Below are 16813 nucleotides of genomic sequence, written 5' to 3'. Positions count from 1 at the left end.
AGGCAGAACACCTGGCTGGAGAATTCCTAGCAGCATCTAAAGATGAAGGATTGAAGACAGGGCTAGAGATATGCACAGTAGTTGAAGTCTTAAAAATAGACACTCGAAGAAAAAAATAGCAAAAGCAAAATAAGAACAGTAGGTGGTCAATGATCACCACATTTAGGAAGCAGGGAGAACGAAAAAGAAGGGACAGACAGGGGAGGTCAGTGTCAAAGGAAGTCAGAGGAAAAGCTCATTCAGGTAGAAAGGGATAGGCATTCAGCTTCATGTTAAAGAACGGGATCCAGGTGAACGAAAAACTATCACTGACAACTCCTGACAAGTATACTCTAAAAGGCCTCCTAAGGTCTTAAACATTTAAATAAATATTTTACTCATTTGTATGAGACATCGCATTCCTACCTTCTGAACTGAAATACCTTGCTATCAATGATTAAGAATCACCTTGAATGAAGGCCGTAAAACCATTATCAGTAAGGGAACAAAATAAAGGGCATCAAATTAGCAATAAAGTCCTTTTTTTTTAACTGAAGTATATCATTGGTTTATAATATTAGATTAATTAGGCCATTAATCACAAATATGTCAGGAAATAGGCTACCATGACACTGTCACAGCTGCAGTAGGGAAATGTAGCTCAGGCTATATTTTAATGTGTTTGGGATAACTCAGATAAACAAATTGATGATGCAGAAACTGTTCCGTCATCTCTGCATGTGTGTTTAGCCTTGTTTTCCCTAGCACTCTTCTCTGTGTGTGTGTGTGTACCCCTCTGCTTTCCCCAGCAACGCCCTCCCTCTTCCAGTCCCACACATCAGTTTTGTTTTGTTTTCCTCATTTTCTTCTTTATTTCTAGGGTTTAAATATTATTGACAAGGTTGACCGGACTGAGATCATCATAGTGGATCCTGATTCCAGGGCAACATGCGAAAAAAACCCACACAGATCACGGGCAAGGACTAAAACCTAAGGGTTACTGATTTGGCATTTTCCAAAGTCTGAAGTCCTAAGTATTTTTCCAGATGTTGCCTGAGGGCCTCTACTGCCTCAGCACAACCCTGCCCTGCCAGGCAGCTGCAGTCAGCACTTCGGGGTGAAACGACCCCTCCTTGGTTTCCAACCTGGCACTAACCCTTGAAAGAAATTCAGACTCTCTGGGGGTGGCCTCAGGGCTCCACAGTCTTCCTCATCAATTTGGCTTCCCTTTATGCCAGTTCTTCCTTCTAAAGTGGTCTGCTGCCCCGACCCATGGAGACAATAACTATGTGGTCAGGAGGTAGGAATAGAGTTTTTTCCTATTTTATGTGTGTGTGTGTGTGTGTGTGTGTGTATATATAATTTTTATAATATAAAAAATTGTAATTTTTTAAAATTGTGAAGTGAAAAGGGGGCTTTAAAGATACTTTGACTTAGCACACTCTGTAGTTAAATTGGGGAAAGGCAGAAGGCCTTTTATAATGCTGGGTATTACCAAATGGCATTCCAACTAGCTCAAATGTTGTTCAAGCAACAGACCTTTTCCATAAAAGAATGTTCCAAGAAGCGAATTAGCATCCACCAATACTTTTAACCCATATAGAAGAAAAAAGTTACTCCCTCTGGGGTTAAGGGAGAGGGGGTAACTTAACAGAACCAGCATTTATTTTTAGAATGTACATTTACCCCACAGGGAAACCAGAGGGTAGAGGTCATTTAAGGATGTGCTCAAGATAGAAGCCATTCTATCGCCAAGTTCTTGCGGCTCACTCTCAATCTCTAGGGACAAGAGGGGATGTCATTTAGTGTCACTTTGTAAAGGACCCAGAGCTAAATGGGCTATTTCATCTTAATTGTTCTTTTATTATAGTTTGGTTATGCAGTAATAATAATGGGAGCTAACATCTATCTCATATGGGCACTGCCCTAGCTGCGTTGTTTGATTACTTGTTTCATGCTTGCAATAAACTGATGCAGGCACTATTATTTTTTCATAAATAAATTAAAAACCTGGGGCACAGAGGTGCGCGGATCACATTGATAGTGTTCTGGTCATCTTTGGTTGCCTAATGAATTATTTAAAAACTTTGTGGTTTAAAACAATGAGATTACTTTACTGTTACTTCGCTACAAGTTGACTGGGCTCAGCTGGGCAGTTCTTAGCGCTTCTCACCTGGGGTCTCCCATGTGGTTACAGTCCGATGGCAGGTGTGGCTGTTTCTCCACTCATGTGTCTGTTGATAGGATCCCATATGGGGCTGTCACACAGAACCCCACAGACGACCTCTTCATGTGGCCTAGACATTCCCATGTCATTGCAGCTGGGCTCCAAAGACAAACATCCTGAGAAGACAAATAAAAGCTGTACTGCCTTTAAAAAAAAAAACAAAACACTTTTTATATTGAGTTTAGACTAACAGGAAGTTGCAAATATAGTAGTAAAGTTTCGTGAACCCATCTCTCAGCTTCCCCATAGTGATCTTTTATAACTGTAGACCGATATCATCACCAGGAAATTAAAACCACAATTAACTAGACTATGAATTTAATCCATTTCACCAGTTGTTACGTGCACTCATTTGTGCATGTGTGTGTGTGTGTGTGTGCATGGACGTACATTCTGTGTCATTTGATTCCATGTTAAGATTCATGTAATTGCCAGCACAATCAACGTGCCGAACTGGTCCATCAAGAACAACTTGTGCTATTTTTTTATAGTCACACCCACTTGCCTGTCCTTTGACAACAGCTCACCTGCTCTTCAACTCGATAGTTTGATCATTTCAAGAACGTTACATAAATGGAATTGTATAGTGTGTACTCTTTTAAGACTAACTTTTTTCACCACACATAACGCCCTTTAGATCCATCCAATTGTGCAGGCATCAACAGTTAGTTCCTTTTATTGCTGTGTAATAGTTCATGTATACCTTTTAAGACCTAGTCTTGGGAGTCATATAATTTTACTTCTATGATAATTAAAGACCTATCCAGGTTCAAGGGGCAAAATATGGCCCCCTCCCACCTTGAGTGGAGTCAATAGCCCCTTATAAGAGCATGAGGGACAGAACTGCTGTGGCCATCTGGGAAAATATAACCTGCCACTGATGGTAAGTGACAAAGGTGGGATTGACTCTAGGTCTATTTTTAGAGCAACTACATGTGCATTCTTGCCCCAACAATTAGGATGAAATATTACAAATTTAATTGAAAATAGTCCTATAAGCATAGTTTAAATATACAGCATTCATTATATTAATGTAAAAAATTTGGAGACAATTAGGAAAGGCTGGCAAAATTAGGATATCATATGATATCATTTACATATGGAATCTAAACAAATGATACAAATGAACATATTTACAAAGCAGAAACCGACTCACAGACTTCAAAAAACAAAAAGTATGGTTACCAAAGGAGAAGGAGAGGGAGACATATATTAAGAGTTTGGGATTAACATATATATATTACTATACATAAAATAGATAATCAACAAGGACCTACTGTATAGCACTGGGAACTCTAGTCAATAATCTGTAATAACCTATATGGAAAAAAATCTGGAAAGAATGAATATACATATGTGTATAATTGAATCACTTTGCTGTAGACTGGAAACCAACGCAAGATTGTAAATCAACTGTATGCTAAAAAAATTAAACTTTAATAAGTACTCTTAAAAACAATCTACAGGGCTTCACTGGTGGCCCAGTGGTAAAGATCTGCCTACCAATGCAAAAGACACAGGTTTGATCCCTGGTCCAGGAAGATCCCACATGCCACGGAGCAACTAAGCCCATGAGCCACAACTGTTGAGCCTGTGCTCTAGAGCCTGAGAGTTGCAACTACTGAGTCTGCAAGCTGCAACCACCGAAAGCATGCACGCCTACAGCCCATGCTCCGCAACAAGAGAAGCCACCACAGTGAGAAGACTTCACGCTGCAACTAAGAGTAGCACGTGCTCGCCACAACTAGAGAAAGCCCTTGTGCAGCAACGAAGACCCAGCACAGCTGAAAAGAAACAAAATTAAAAGCCAAAATTCAATGAGGCAATACCTACAATTAAAAAATAAAAAACAACAATCTACAGAAGCTGCCAGCTTTTCACTTTAAGTTAGAACTTTGGCAGGAATGAGACTAAGCTCTGTTCAAATATGGTAGCAAAAAAGTTGGATTTAATAAAAAAAAAATCAGAGAAAGTAAGGGACTAGAAGTAAAAAGGAAAGTTATAGAAAAAAAATCCTTTCACTAATTTTTTAAAAATTTCTCCCCAGATTAACATTTGAATACTATTAAATGCTACATTTTACTGATTACAATAGTGGGTTCATTTATTCCAGATTCTGAGATAAAGAGTTTACAGTACAGTATTTGTCATCTTTGTCATCTTTCTGAATAATGTTCATTATAGAACCCCACTTTCAGAGCATTTCTCAGCAGAGAACATGCCTTTAGAATGTATCCTGAATTCTGATACAACTTGAGGAAGCATGAATAGACTGGGGTAGTACTTCTTAAATAGAAAGATGGATTGAAGCAACTATTATGACTCAAAAACTAGAGTGTGTGTCCAGAAAATTATTTAGTTCATTTACTTTACCAAATCCCACACTGAGGAACATGCTCAGTACTGGCAGGGGCGTTGGCCACCCAGCCTTCCACTCCAAGGAGCAAAACAAGGCTACAGCAATGCTCCCAGTCACCCCCAAGGTACCGTGAGTAGACACAGAGTCCCTGGGACCTCCTGCACCTCAGCTGTTACCAGGATAAAGCAGCCGGAAGCCAGGCGATCACAAAGGTTTCTTTCATCCTGAGGTGAACACTAAACAGGAACAGCTTCAATAACAACTGTGTTTGACACATATATTACATTCCTGGCCTGACTGCATGAGTCTATGGCATCACCATTTCTATACACCCAGGGCCGCCATTTAAAAATGTCTCAGTCTGGACATTGTGCTGGTGGTGTACAGCTGTGTGTACATAGATGTCCTCAAGTTTTGTAAAAGCATCATTTCCAAATATACTTCTCTATCTCTTAGTGCCTTTAACTCATCCTCAAGAATAGGATGGTATCTTTGAAATCCTGCCAAGAATCAAACAGTGCTTGTTATGAGATAGCAAGTTTTGGTTGATTTACAGCTCCCATAGAACAAATTCTGAATCTCATCAGGATCGGACATAGGTGCCTCCCCACGACCTTGCATGTCCTCTCTTTAGAATAATTTTTGTAATTACCAAGCTAAAATCTGACAACTAAAAACTAAGGAACATAGACTTTGCATTATCTGAAAGAAGATTGGCAATCTTTAACTTTGGTGTCCAAATTTGGCCCATTGATTTAGGACATAGGTCACTGAAAACATTCTCTCTAGAAATTATTACCAGAATCTAGGGTGTAGGTGAGAATATCACCAGATATGGGTAATGCTATCTTGGGAGAAGCAGGGCAAGACATATAAAGAGGGCACAGAAATAACAAAAGGAACAATGGATAAGAGGAAGAGAGATTTTATCCTTTTCTGTCCTCCACCCCTGCTCTTGGTCCTAATTGCTTAGGGAGTCTTATAGTGCCAGATTTAGTAAATAAATAAAAATATACACTGTCTAGTTAAATTTCAGTATAATCATTCCCCTGTGAAATATTTGGGACATACTTTTAATAAAAAAGTTATTTACTGCTTATTTGAAATTAAAATTTGGAGCAAACTGCACTATCATGAGAACTGCAAAGATTTTAAAACAAAACATATAGATTTGAATCCTGCACAACTGCTTATGAATCATGAGATTCTGGGCATGTCATTTCGCTTCTTTGAGCCTCAGTCTCCACATCTTAGGATGAAGAAATGACATGTCTTCACAGATTTGTCATGGGGATTAAAAATAAGCAATTACTGCAACTAGCAAGTGGAGAAGGCAATGGCACCCCACTCCAGTACTCTTGCCTAGAAAAATCCCATGGATGGAGGAGCCTGGTGGGCTGCAGTCCACTGGGTCGCTAAGAGTCAGACACGACTGAGCGACTTCACTTTCACTTTTCACTTTCATGTAGTGGAGAAGGAAATGGCAACCCACTCCAGTGTTCTTGCCTGGAGAATCCCAGGGACGGGGGAGCCTGGTGGGCTGCTGTCTGTGGGGTCTCAAAGAGTTGGACACGACTGAAGCAACTTAGCAGCAGCAGCAGCAACTAGCAAGAGCTCAACAAGATGATGTCCTCTTGTTAATCATATTAATTGTTGTATTTGCTGCTTCATGAATCTAAAATATCTAAACTCCAAATATTTTTGCAGCCATTTTCCCCTCCCCATTACTTTACTTTATGTAATATGGAGAACATGTGTTAATATTCCACAGCGTTTTTCACCCACTACAGATAATTTAGTAATAAGGAGCCATAAGACTAAAGAATTTTCATTTGTAGCACCACGGATGGACCTAGAGATTATCCTACTAAGTGAAGTCAGAGGAAAACAAATACCATAAAATATCACTTATATATGGAATCTAAAATATGACAAAAATGAACCTACCTACAATACAAACTCACAGAAACACAGAACAGAACTGTGCTTGCTAAGGGCATGAAGCGTTGGGGAGAGCTGGATTGGGAGTTTGGGGTTAGCAGGTGCAAGCTATTATACTAGATAGAATCGATAAACAACAAGGTCTTACTGAATAGCACAGGGAACAATATTCAATATCCTGTGATAAACCCTAATGGAAAAGGATATGAAACAGAATGTATATGTGTGTTATGTGATCGCTTTGCTGTATAGCAGAAATTGGGCTTCCTGGTGGCTCAGTGGTAAAGAATCTGCCTGCCAATGCAGGAGACACAAGAAACAGAGGTTCGATCCGTGGGTCAGGAAAATCCCCTGGAGAAGAAAATGGTAGCCCACTCTAATATTCTTGCCAGGGAAATCCCAGGGACAGAAGACCCTGGTGGGCTACAGTCCATGGGGTTGTAGGGAGTCAGACACAGCTGAGCACATGGTACTTTAATTCCCAACTTAAAAGAGAGATGGAGTGCCGAGGTCCAGCCCCGGTGGATCCCGGGAATTCGAAGTGGGGACGGCATCGGCGAGGATCAGGAAACAATTGCTTAATTAAACATTAATTAAGGATATAAAGAGTGGTTAAATAAGGATAGCTCAGTGAAGAAATTCAGTGGAGAAAAGAGGCTGAATAATTCAGCCAGAAGGTGAGAGAAAGAACGACATGGGGAGACCAAGTTTCCGTGAACAAGGTCCGCACTTGATTTTCCAAAGTAGTTTTTATACCTTAAGTTATGCATAGAGGATAAAGGGGGAAGGGGTAGAGTCATGCAGTAAGCCAGGCTTTCTTCCTGCAAACTTATCATATGCAAAAGTTTAGGTGATTTGCATCATCTTCTGGCCCAGAGGCCTGTTAACATTTTAAGACCCTTTCTTCAGAAAACTTATTTTTCTCTAAAGGTGATTAGTCAGGCGCCACCCTCCAAAAGCATTAGATAAAGTTGCATTCCTACAGGGCAAAGGTGTGGTGGGCTATAACAAGAAAAAGAATTAACTCAAGGGTCCAAGGTTACAAACATTAAAGCTACTACTTACACCAATTATATTAATCAATACACTGCCAGGGACACTGCAGGTAAGGGATATGGAAACTTGGCAGCAAACATTGGCCCAACAAGTGAAAAACCCTTCACCAATACAATTTCTAATCAATCTTTTAACTGCTCAAAGGAATCTGTATTTAGACAGTTTAGAACATCTCCTGCCTCTCACAGTTGGGAGGCTCTGAGCAATCACATGTGGCTGGAAAAACCTATTCAGGCAGGCTAGAGGACTTTCAAAGGAGTTTGTAGGTTAAAACACTATCACAACCAGGAACTTTATTAACTGGAGCTGTAAATTAACTCTTTTTTTCAGAGAGAGGTTGTGGGGGACAGCCCCCCGTAAAGTCAGAGGTGTAGGTGAGAGCACAAAGCAGAAAGTAGGCAGACTCTGGTTTTGGGGGTAGATGCTCGAGAATTTCCAGGGGGACTCCTGAGGCTCGATCCCACCTTTGCATGTGCCGAGCCTCCTTCCTCATGACCTTTGCCACGGGCGGAGCTCCTGCTCCCGGCAATGGAGTGTCCTGCAAAGCTGAGAGCTCGGGCAGTTGCAGGGACACGAGAGCACAGGATGGTTAGCAGGGGCTCACAGCACAGAACACCAGGTGTCAATGTTATTTCTTAAACACTGAACAATAATGAAGCTATTCACTGGAGAAAAGCTAAGAATTTAGCAGTTCTCTCTTTCTAAGGAAGATCTGGAAAAGTCCAAGAGAATTATTTTTAGGATTAAAAATTGGTTTCAGTGTCTCCCCCCTGAGTTATTAAGGAGAAGGGAAAGGGTTGTTTCTGTACCATCTAGGCCAGATCATTATAGCTGACCTACTGACAGCTGTAACCACACTGAGAACACAAACTGTTGCTGAGGCGACGAAATGTGCTTTGAAAGTTTTATTAATAAAACGTAGCATTATGAAGGAAGCCTCACAGACATGAAAGGAGATGTCTACCTCAGAAACCACAAGTGTGCAAAGCCTGGTCTCCATCATCTTCTGGGGCAGACTCTGCAACCCTGGAAACAAAGGATTGCTTTCAATACCCAAGGGGTTCACTGTACTCTGGAAGATCTGCCAAAATCTCTCTTTGTTTGTTTATGCAAAATCCTGGTGATCCCCTAATCATACTGAGAGACTCAGTTGATAGGCTTTAACTAGACTCAATGTTGGGGGAAAGTAAATGGAAAAGTCAGTCTAACCACTTCTATCAATATTTAAATTCAACAATTCCACTATGAAATATCTATCTTAAGTGCATGCTCATTCACAAAGTTAAATATATATATATTTTAGAAAAAATGTCACTTTGGAATTGCTTATTATAGCAAACAGAAACATCCTCCATGTTTCTCAATAGAGAACAGTTGAATGTATGACGGTGTAGTCTTACTATGGAATATACACAGCAGTTAAAAAGAATGAGATATGTTTATATATTCCAACAAAGAGAGCTTTCTAAGACATACTTTTAGAGGGGTTAGGAGAACTGCACAAAATATCACAATAATCTGATTACATTAAGAAAAATAAATGCCACAATTTTTTCTGTATTTATCTATGACCCTGATGCTGGGAGGGATTGAGGGCAGAAGGAGAAGGGGACGACAGAGGATGAGATGGCTGGATGGCATCACTGACTCGATGGACGTGAGTTTGAGTGAACTCTGAGAGTTAGTGATAGACAGGGAGGCCTGGCGTGCTGTGATTCATGGGGTCGCAAAGAGTTGGACACTACCGAGCAACTGAACTGACTGAACTGATATATACAAATGCTTTGTGTCTTGAGTTATGCAACAGTGTTCAGTTCAGTTCAGTTCAGTCGCTCAGTCGTGTCTGACTCTTTGCGACCCCATGAATCGAAGCACGCCAGGCCTCCCTGTCTATCACCAACTCCCGGAGTTCACCCAGACTCACGTCCATCGAGTCAGTGATGCCATCCAGCCATCTCATCCTCTGTCGTCCCCTTCTGCTCCTGCCCCCAATCCCTCCCAGCATCAGAGACTTTTCCAGTGAGTCAACTCTTCGCATGAGGTGGCCAAAGTACTGGAGTTTCAGCTTTAGCATCATTCCTTCCAAAGAAATCCCAGGGCTGATCTCCTTCAGAATGGACTGGTTGGATCTCCTTGCAGTCCAAGGACTCTCAAGAGTCTTCAACACCACAGTTTAAGGCAGTTACAACTAGAGAAAAAAGTTTACTGGGGGAAATGGAGGGAGGGAGGTTACCACACTTGACTCATATACCTCTAAACCATTTGAGTTTTTGACAAGGTGTATGGACAGTACTCTTGCCTGGAGAATCCCATGGACGGAGGAGCCTTGTGGGCTGCAGTCCATGAGGTCACTAAGAGTCAGACATGACTGAGCAACTTCACTTTGACTTTTCACTTTCATGCATTGGAGAAGGAAATGGCAACCCATTTCCAGTGTTCTTGCCTGGAGAATCCCAGGGACGGCAGAGCCTGGTGGGCTGTTGTCTATAGGGTCGCACAGAGTCAGACACGACTGAAGCGACTTAGCAGCAGCAGCAGCTTGGGCTTCCTGGGCTTCCCCTGTGGCTCAGCTGGTAAAGAATCCACCTGCAATGCTGGAGACCTGGGTTCGATCCCTGGGTTGGTAAGATCCACTGAAGGAGGGCAGGGCAACTCACTCCAGTATTCTTGCCTGGAGAATCCCATGGACAGAGGAGCCTGGCAGGCTGCAGTCCATGGGGTTGCACAGAGTCAGACACTATTGAAGCAACTTAGAACTGGTGCCTCAGTGGTAAAGAATCCACCTGCCAATGCAGGAGATGTGGCTTCGATCCCTGGGTCAGGAAGATCCTCTGAAGAAGGAAATAGCAAACTGCTCCAGTAGATTCTCTTGCCTGGAGAATCCCATGGACAGAGGAGCCTGGCAGTCTATAGTCCATAGGGTCAAAAATAGAGTCAGACAGAACTTACCAACTAAACAGCAACAATATTTGAGAATTACTTGTATCATTTTAACTAATCACATTTAGAAAGAAATGCAAAAAGAATTAAATTAACCACTTTGAATATTCTCCTCAAATCTTATTTACTTATCTAAAAAGCCTATACTTTACAAAATAGAAAACACAGAGAAAAATCTAAATTGTGTGCCTGCGGCCTCATACCTAGGACTTCCTGCGTACATTCTCCTAGGAGTCTGGCACCTAATTGCTCCAGGGGCAGAGGAGACTCAGAGAAAGAATTACACCCTGGGCCAAGTAAAAATACCCAAGTTTTGCTCAGGGATTCTGCAGAACCATCCAAAAAGAGGAGACAGGTCATTTGTGAGTACACACGTATGAGCACAGGAATGCTCAGATTGCCCTCACACTCAGGGATTTATAGCAAAGACTTAAAGTGAAAATACTGTTTAAAACACCAACCAACAACCAAAATTAAAAGCAGCAGATTCTGTGAGTCACCAAGAGCCTCCAACAGCAACGCGTTGTAAGCTATAGAGAGGATTGAACACGGGCATATGTGGGGTGGAGTTTCTTCACACCTGAGAGAGGAGACTGCAGGATGATGCTGGCCCGTGGAAGGGGCCGGGTGTTCGGTCCTGGGAAGCTGAGAGTAGACTGAGTCTCAAGCCGCCAGATTGGAGAGTGAAAGTGCGAATGCTAGCAGTGACGGGGAGCATGAGGCCAAATACAGAAGCAGGAGGAAAAAACAAGACAAGAGAGCACAGGGGACCCCCTGGAACTTTGTGAGCTTCTAGGGAGGCGTCTGTGGGAAACTGAAACTTCCTCGACTCTGTGGTAGAGAACCGGTGTATTAATACTGTTTACTATTGTTAAACTCTATTATAAGCCCTGCCCCCAGCCCCACGTGGCTGAGGAAACCTGTGCATGCTCAGTCACTCAGTCATGTCTGACTCTTTGTGACCCCATGGACTGTAGCCCACCAGGCTCCTCTGTGCATGAAATTTTCTAGGCAAGAATACTGGCGTGGGTTGCCATTTCCTAGTCTAGGGGATCTTCCCGACCCAAGGATCAAACCCACATCTACTGCATTGGAGGCAGATTCTTTACCACTGTGCCCCCTAGAGATCCAGGTTACAGTTAAGAACCAAGCCCACTTCAGAAGTCTCACTTCATTTCTGAAATCTTCTTTTTTTGAAATAAACATCTATTTCTGCTTTATTGACTATGCCAAAGCCTTTGACTGTGTGGATCACAATAAACTGTGGAAAATTCTTGAAGAGATGGGAATACCAGACCACCTGATCTGCCTCTTGAGAAATCTGTATGCAGGTCAGGAAGCAACAGTTAGAACTGGACATGGAACAACAGACTGGTTCCAAATAGGAAAAGGAGTTCATCAAGGCTGTATATTGTCACCCTGTTTATTTAACTTATATGCAGAGTACATCAAGAGAAATGCTGGACTGAAAGAAACACAAGCTGGAATCAAGATTGCCGGGAGAAATATCAATAACCTCAAATATGCAGATGACACCACCCTTATGGCAGAAAGTGAAGAGGAACTCAAAAGCCTCTTGATGAAAGTGAAAGTGGAGAGTGAAAAAGTTGGCTTAAAGCTCAACATTCAGAAAATGAAGATCATGGCATCCAGTCCCACCACTTCATGGGAAATAGATGGGGAAACAGGGGAAACAGTGTCAGACTTTATTTTTCTGGGCTCCAAAATCACTACAGATGGTGACTGCAGCCATGAAATTAAAAGACGCTTACTCCTTGGAAGGAAAGTTATGATCAACCTAGATAGCATATTCAAAAGCAGAGACATTACTTTGCCAACAAAGGTTCGTCTAGTCAAGGCTGTGGTTTTTCCTGTGGTCATGTATGGATGTGAGAGTTGGACTGTGAAGAAGGCTGAGCACCGAAGAACTGATGCTTTTGAACTGTGGTGTTGGAGAAGGCTCTTGAGGGTCCCTTGGACTGCAAGGAGATCCAACCAGTCCTTTCTGAAGGAGATCAGCCCTGGGATTTCTTTGGAAGGAATGATGCTAAAGCTGAGACTCCAGTACTTTGGCCACCTCATGTGAAGAGTTGACTCATTGGAAAAGACTCTGATGCTGGGAGGGATTGGGGGCAGGAGGAAAAGGGGACGACAGAGGATGAGACGGCTGGATGGCACCACTGACTCGATGGACGTGAGTCTGTGTGGACTCTGGGAGTTGGTGATTGACAAGGAGGCCTGGCGTGCTGCGATTCATGGGATCACAGAGAGTTGGACACAACTGAGCGACTGATCTGATCTGATCTGATCTGACTTGCATACGGTCAACATTTAAAACCAGATTCTGAGCAGGAAGAGGAGATGGCAGTGATTGATAACTGAGTGATCTGAGTGACAAAGAAAAGGGCCCCAAGATTCTGAGATGAAGGAACTATTCCATGAGCTGGTGAAGAAGGTGTAGTCTGCTCCCAGGGTTCCATCTCTAACTGTTAATCAGATCAGAGATTCTCAAGGGTGATGGTGAAGGGGAGGGCGGAAGTACCAGCATATAGGGAGAGGGGAAATCTGTTGTTGGGATGCAGCAAATTCTATATTAAATTGCAATTTTATCTCAGGGAGAGTTGTGAAAGTCCTATTTTTGATAATACAAATTTTTAAATTTAATATAATGTGAGATGTTTTAGTTTATCAAAATTGGGGTGGTCTAAATTTTTTGAGAACACTGAGGTCAATCTTATTTATTTTATTGCTCAGATCCTTTTGTGTGGTGGGGGGTAGATTTACAGACTAGGATGATATTATTTTGATTAAATATAATTAACAGCTAACATGTAATGAGTACCAGGATACCCTATGAGTAGAGTTCCTAGAAGGGAAGAAGTACTCCCCTCAGTAGTGGGTCAATGTGTGGTCAGTTGCATCTGATGCTTTGCAGCCCCACGGACTGTAGCCTGCCAGGTTCCTCTGTCCATGGAATTTCCCCAGGCAAGAATACTGGAGCATAATTTGGTTAAAATCTAATTAACAGCTAACATGTAATGAGTAGTCTTGTTATACCAGGTAATTGTCTAAGTTGTACACATGAATGATCCATTTAATTCTCTTAACAGCTTCATGAGGTAGATACTCTTAAGATCCTCCTATCTGGTGGACGAGTGAGGCATAGAGAGGTTAAGCAACTTAGATCACACAGCTCTAAGTGGCCAGAGCAGGATTTGAACCCAGAGATCCTTCTCTGAAGCCCTTCTCTACACTGACTGTAAAGAGTTGAAATTTGGTGGGGTGGGGGCCGGTGGTTGTGGTGTTAATAAATAAAATCTACTTTTTCCTCCCTGCCTAAATTCAGAGCCATTGAGAGATAAACACAGAAAGCAGATACTAAAGGATGGCTTGGATTTCTGGCCAAGCAGCCTTGCTACTGCTTCCCTTTCAAAAAGGCTGACTTTCCCACCCAGCCACAAAACTACTCTGCAACCTCAGGTTCCCCCCCACCCTACTCCCACTCTCTACCATGGGGAGAAGCAAGGCAGAAAGGACTCCCAGTTTACTAGACAGATAATTCATTCCTTTACCCCAGGGAAGGAGTGAATGTTGGTAAACCTAGATTTGAAGGCCAAGGTCATTTCTCTAATGGAGGGGGCTATGAGTATAGTGGAGCATGTATTCTTCCAACATGCATAAAAATGTATAGAAGGAGTTCTATAAAAATGAAAAAGTGGGTGTATGAGTAAAGACATCGGAGCAACAATCAAGTCAGAGAAATTATAATTATTTTGTTACAATCCAAGGTGAGTGATGCTTTTCAGGAAGATGACTGATTCATGATCGATTGTTAAAAGAAGAAAAAGAGCTTAAATCAGAGAGAGAGTCAGAGCAGATGTTCTGATAGTTGTCATCAATGCACCAACCAGGTACCCTCTACTCCAGTGGAGTGGACACACGAGGGTTTCACTATAGAGATCCTACTTATGACCCACTGTTCCTGGCTTTTTCCCTCTTCTCCTGTTGCAGGCCATCAGGGAACAGCTGGTGAGATGAATACCCACAAGTGACACACCAAAGCGTTTGGAGGCAGCCAAGAGCAATGAAAATTGCTTCTCTCCAACTGCACTACGGAGTGGACTTTTTCTGACAGGTCACCAAAGAAGCAAACACTGAATCGTTTTATTCTTGAACAGTAAGGTTCAAGGACATTTGACACATTTCATGTGTCCAGCTGAGATGGGGTATACAGAAGAACAGTTGTAAAATGCTATGTTTCTAATTTTTGCTCATTCCAGGCACACTCAAGATGGATCCAGTACTATCACTGTGCCTCTTTTCTTCGTGACACTTTTTACTGAAAAATATTGAGTTGGCCAAAAAATGTGTTTGAGTTTTTCCATACCATCTTATGGAAAAACTTGAATGAACCTTTTGGCCAACCCAATAGCAGCTATGCAGTAAAGAGCACATGCTCTAAGTACACAACTCAGTGATGCTTTATAAGTTGAACATAGTCTTGTACCAGCCTCAGATAAAGACTGAGAACATTACCAAGACCCCCAAAGCACTCACTTCTTCCCCTGGCCACAAAGATTTGGTAACCACTACGCTGACTTCTGGGCTTCCCTGATAGCTCAGTTGGTAAAGAATTCGCCTGCAATCCGAGAGACATGGGTTCAATCCCTAGGTTGAGAAGATCCCCTGGAGAAGGGAAAGGCTACCCACTTCAGTATTCTGGCCTGGAGAATTCCATGGGCTAGTCCATGGGGTCACAAATAGTTGGACACAACTGAGAGACTTTCACTTCACTTCACCCTGACTTCTAGGGTGTCTCAGGTGTCTCTGTGGTAAAGAATCCACCTGCCAATGCAGGAGACATGGGTTCAATCCCTGGGTGGGGAAGATCCCCTGGAGGAGGAAATAGCAACCCACTCCAGTAGTCTTGCCTGGAGAATCCCACGGACAGAGGAGCATGGTGGGCTACAGTCCATGGGGTCACAAAGAGCACAGCACAGCACCTTGACTTCTGATAGCTTGGATTAGTTTTCCCTATTTTTGACTATTATACATGTGGATCAGATCATATGTGTTCTTCTTTTACATGAGCAGAGCTGACATGTACCTGCTTGAGGCTTTTGAGAATTTAAGGGTACAGAATGAAATAAGATTCCATATGACTAATAAAGATGTTTCACTTCTCTTCAGCAATGCATGATTCATCCTGGTGTCAGATACCCAAAGACAAATGGCAAAGCTAGCCACAATTTATTTCAACAAGAAGGGGAGATGAATAAAAGAGAACTGATTTGGACAACATTGAGCATCTCTTTCACACTGAGATTTTGAAAGTTTATTTGTAAAAACAAGGTCACTTGGACTCATTTGGGAGACCTGGCTTCTGGCCTCAGCTCTGTCTGTGGTTTAAGGGACATTTCTTATCTCCCTGACCCAGAGAAGGTTTTACTAAATATTCCCAAATTCCTTCTAGTTCTTACAGCTTTTGGTTCTATGATTCCAGCTCCAATCCCCTGATGTTGTCAACACAGCCAGGTCACAGGGCTGTGGCGTGTGCCTGCTACTGCAGCCCAACCAGCTGGTACAGAGAGAAGAGCCAGGTTTAACTTGGAGATAGTAACACAGGGAAAGAACCAGTCTCATTTTACATGTTGTACTGGAGACAAATATACCCATGTTTACACATAATGTATACTATTTTTAACATTAAATTCCCACTTTAAGGCCTCTTAATAGCTCCTATACCTAATAAGCAGGGCTTATCTTAGAGGGGAGATGAGGATGGAGGATCAGAGCAGGGGGTCTATTTAGCACCCCCATGACCTTATCCCACTCATGACATCATTTCTAATTGTATATATTCTCAGTGTTGAAAGGAACAACAAAAAAATCTTTTATCTGTCTACTTTAAATCTTATTTCAACGTTTACATCTTCTTTCTAGGTCATCATGGAGCCATATCTTTTATCTTCCTATTATTAGCTTGTAAACAGCATACTTATAGTCCATAATAATTTAAATATTTTCAGTATTAAATTTAAACAGTTAAAATATACTATACTTTTTATAACCCTACTTTGACTTTCTTTTTATTTATATTATTCAGTTCAGTTCAGTCACTCAGTCATGTCTGACTCTTTGTGACCACATACACTGCAGCATGCCAGGTTTTCCTGTCCATCACCAACACCCGGAGCTTGTTCAAATACATGTCCATCAAGTTGGTGATGCCATCCAACCATCTCATCCTCTGTTGTCCCCTTCTCCTAAGGCCTTCAATCTTTCCCAGCATAAGGATATCTTTTCGAATA

At 42.0% G+C, this 16813-nt stretch overlaps 1 non-coding gene across 1 annotated transcript; it reads left to right on the top strand.

Moving 5' to 3' along the window:
- Window positions 1–14862: 14862 nt before the first annotated feature.
- On the top strand, window positions 14863–14922 carry MIR2285AX-2 (microRNA mir-2285ax-2). The gene has a single exon (NR_162245.1). It is a non-coding gene; the product is annotated as a microRNA mir-2285ax-2 (primary transcript).
- The last annotated feature ends 1891 nt before the right edge of the window (window positions 14923–16813 follow it).

Source organism: Bos taurus, chromosome 2 (assembly GCF_002263795.3).
Source record: "Bos taurus isolate L1 Dominette 01449 registration number 42190680 breed Hereford chromosome 2, ARS-UCD2.0, whole genome shotgun sequence".
In the NCBI taxonomy this organism is placed as follows: Eukaryota; Metazoa; Chordata; class Mammalia; order Artiodactyla; family Bovidae; genus Bos; species Bos taurus.
Note: the sequence above shows the minus strand (reverse complement) of the source record. Positions and strands in the feature narration are given on the sequence as shown.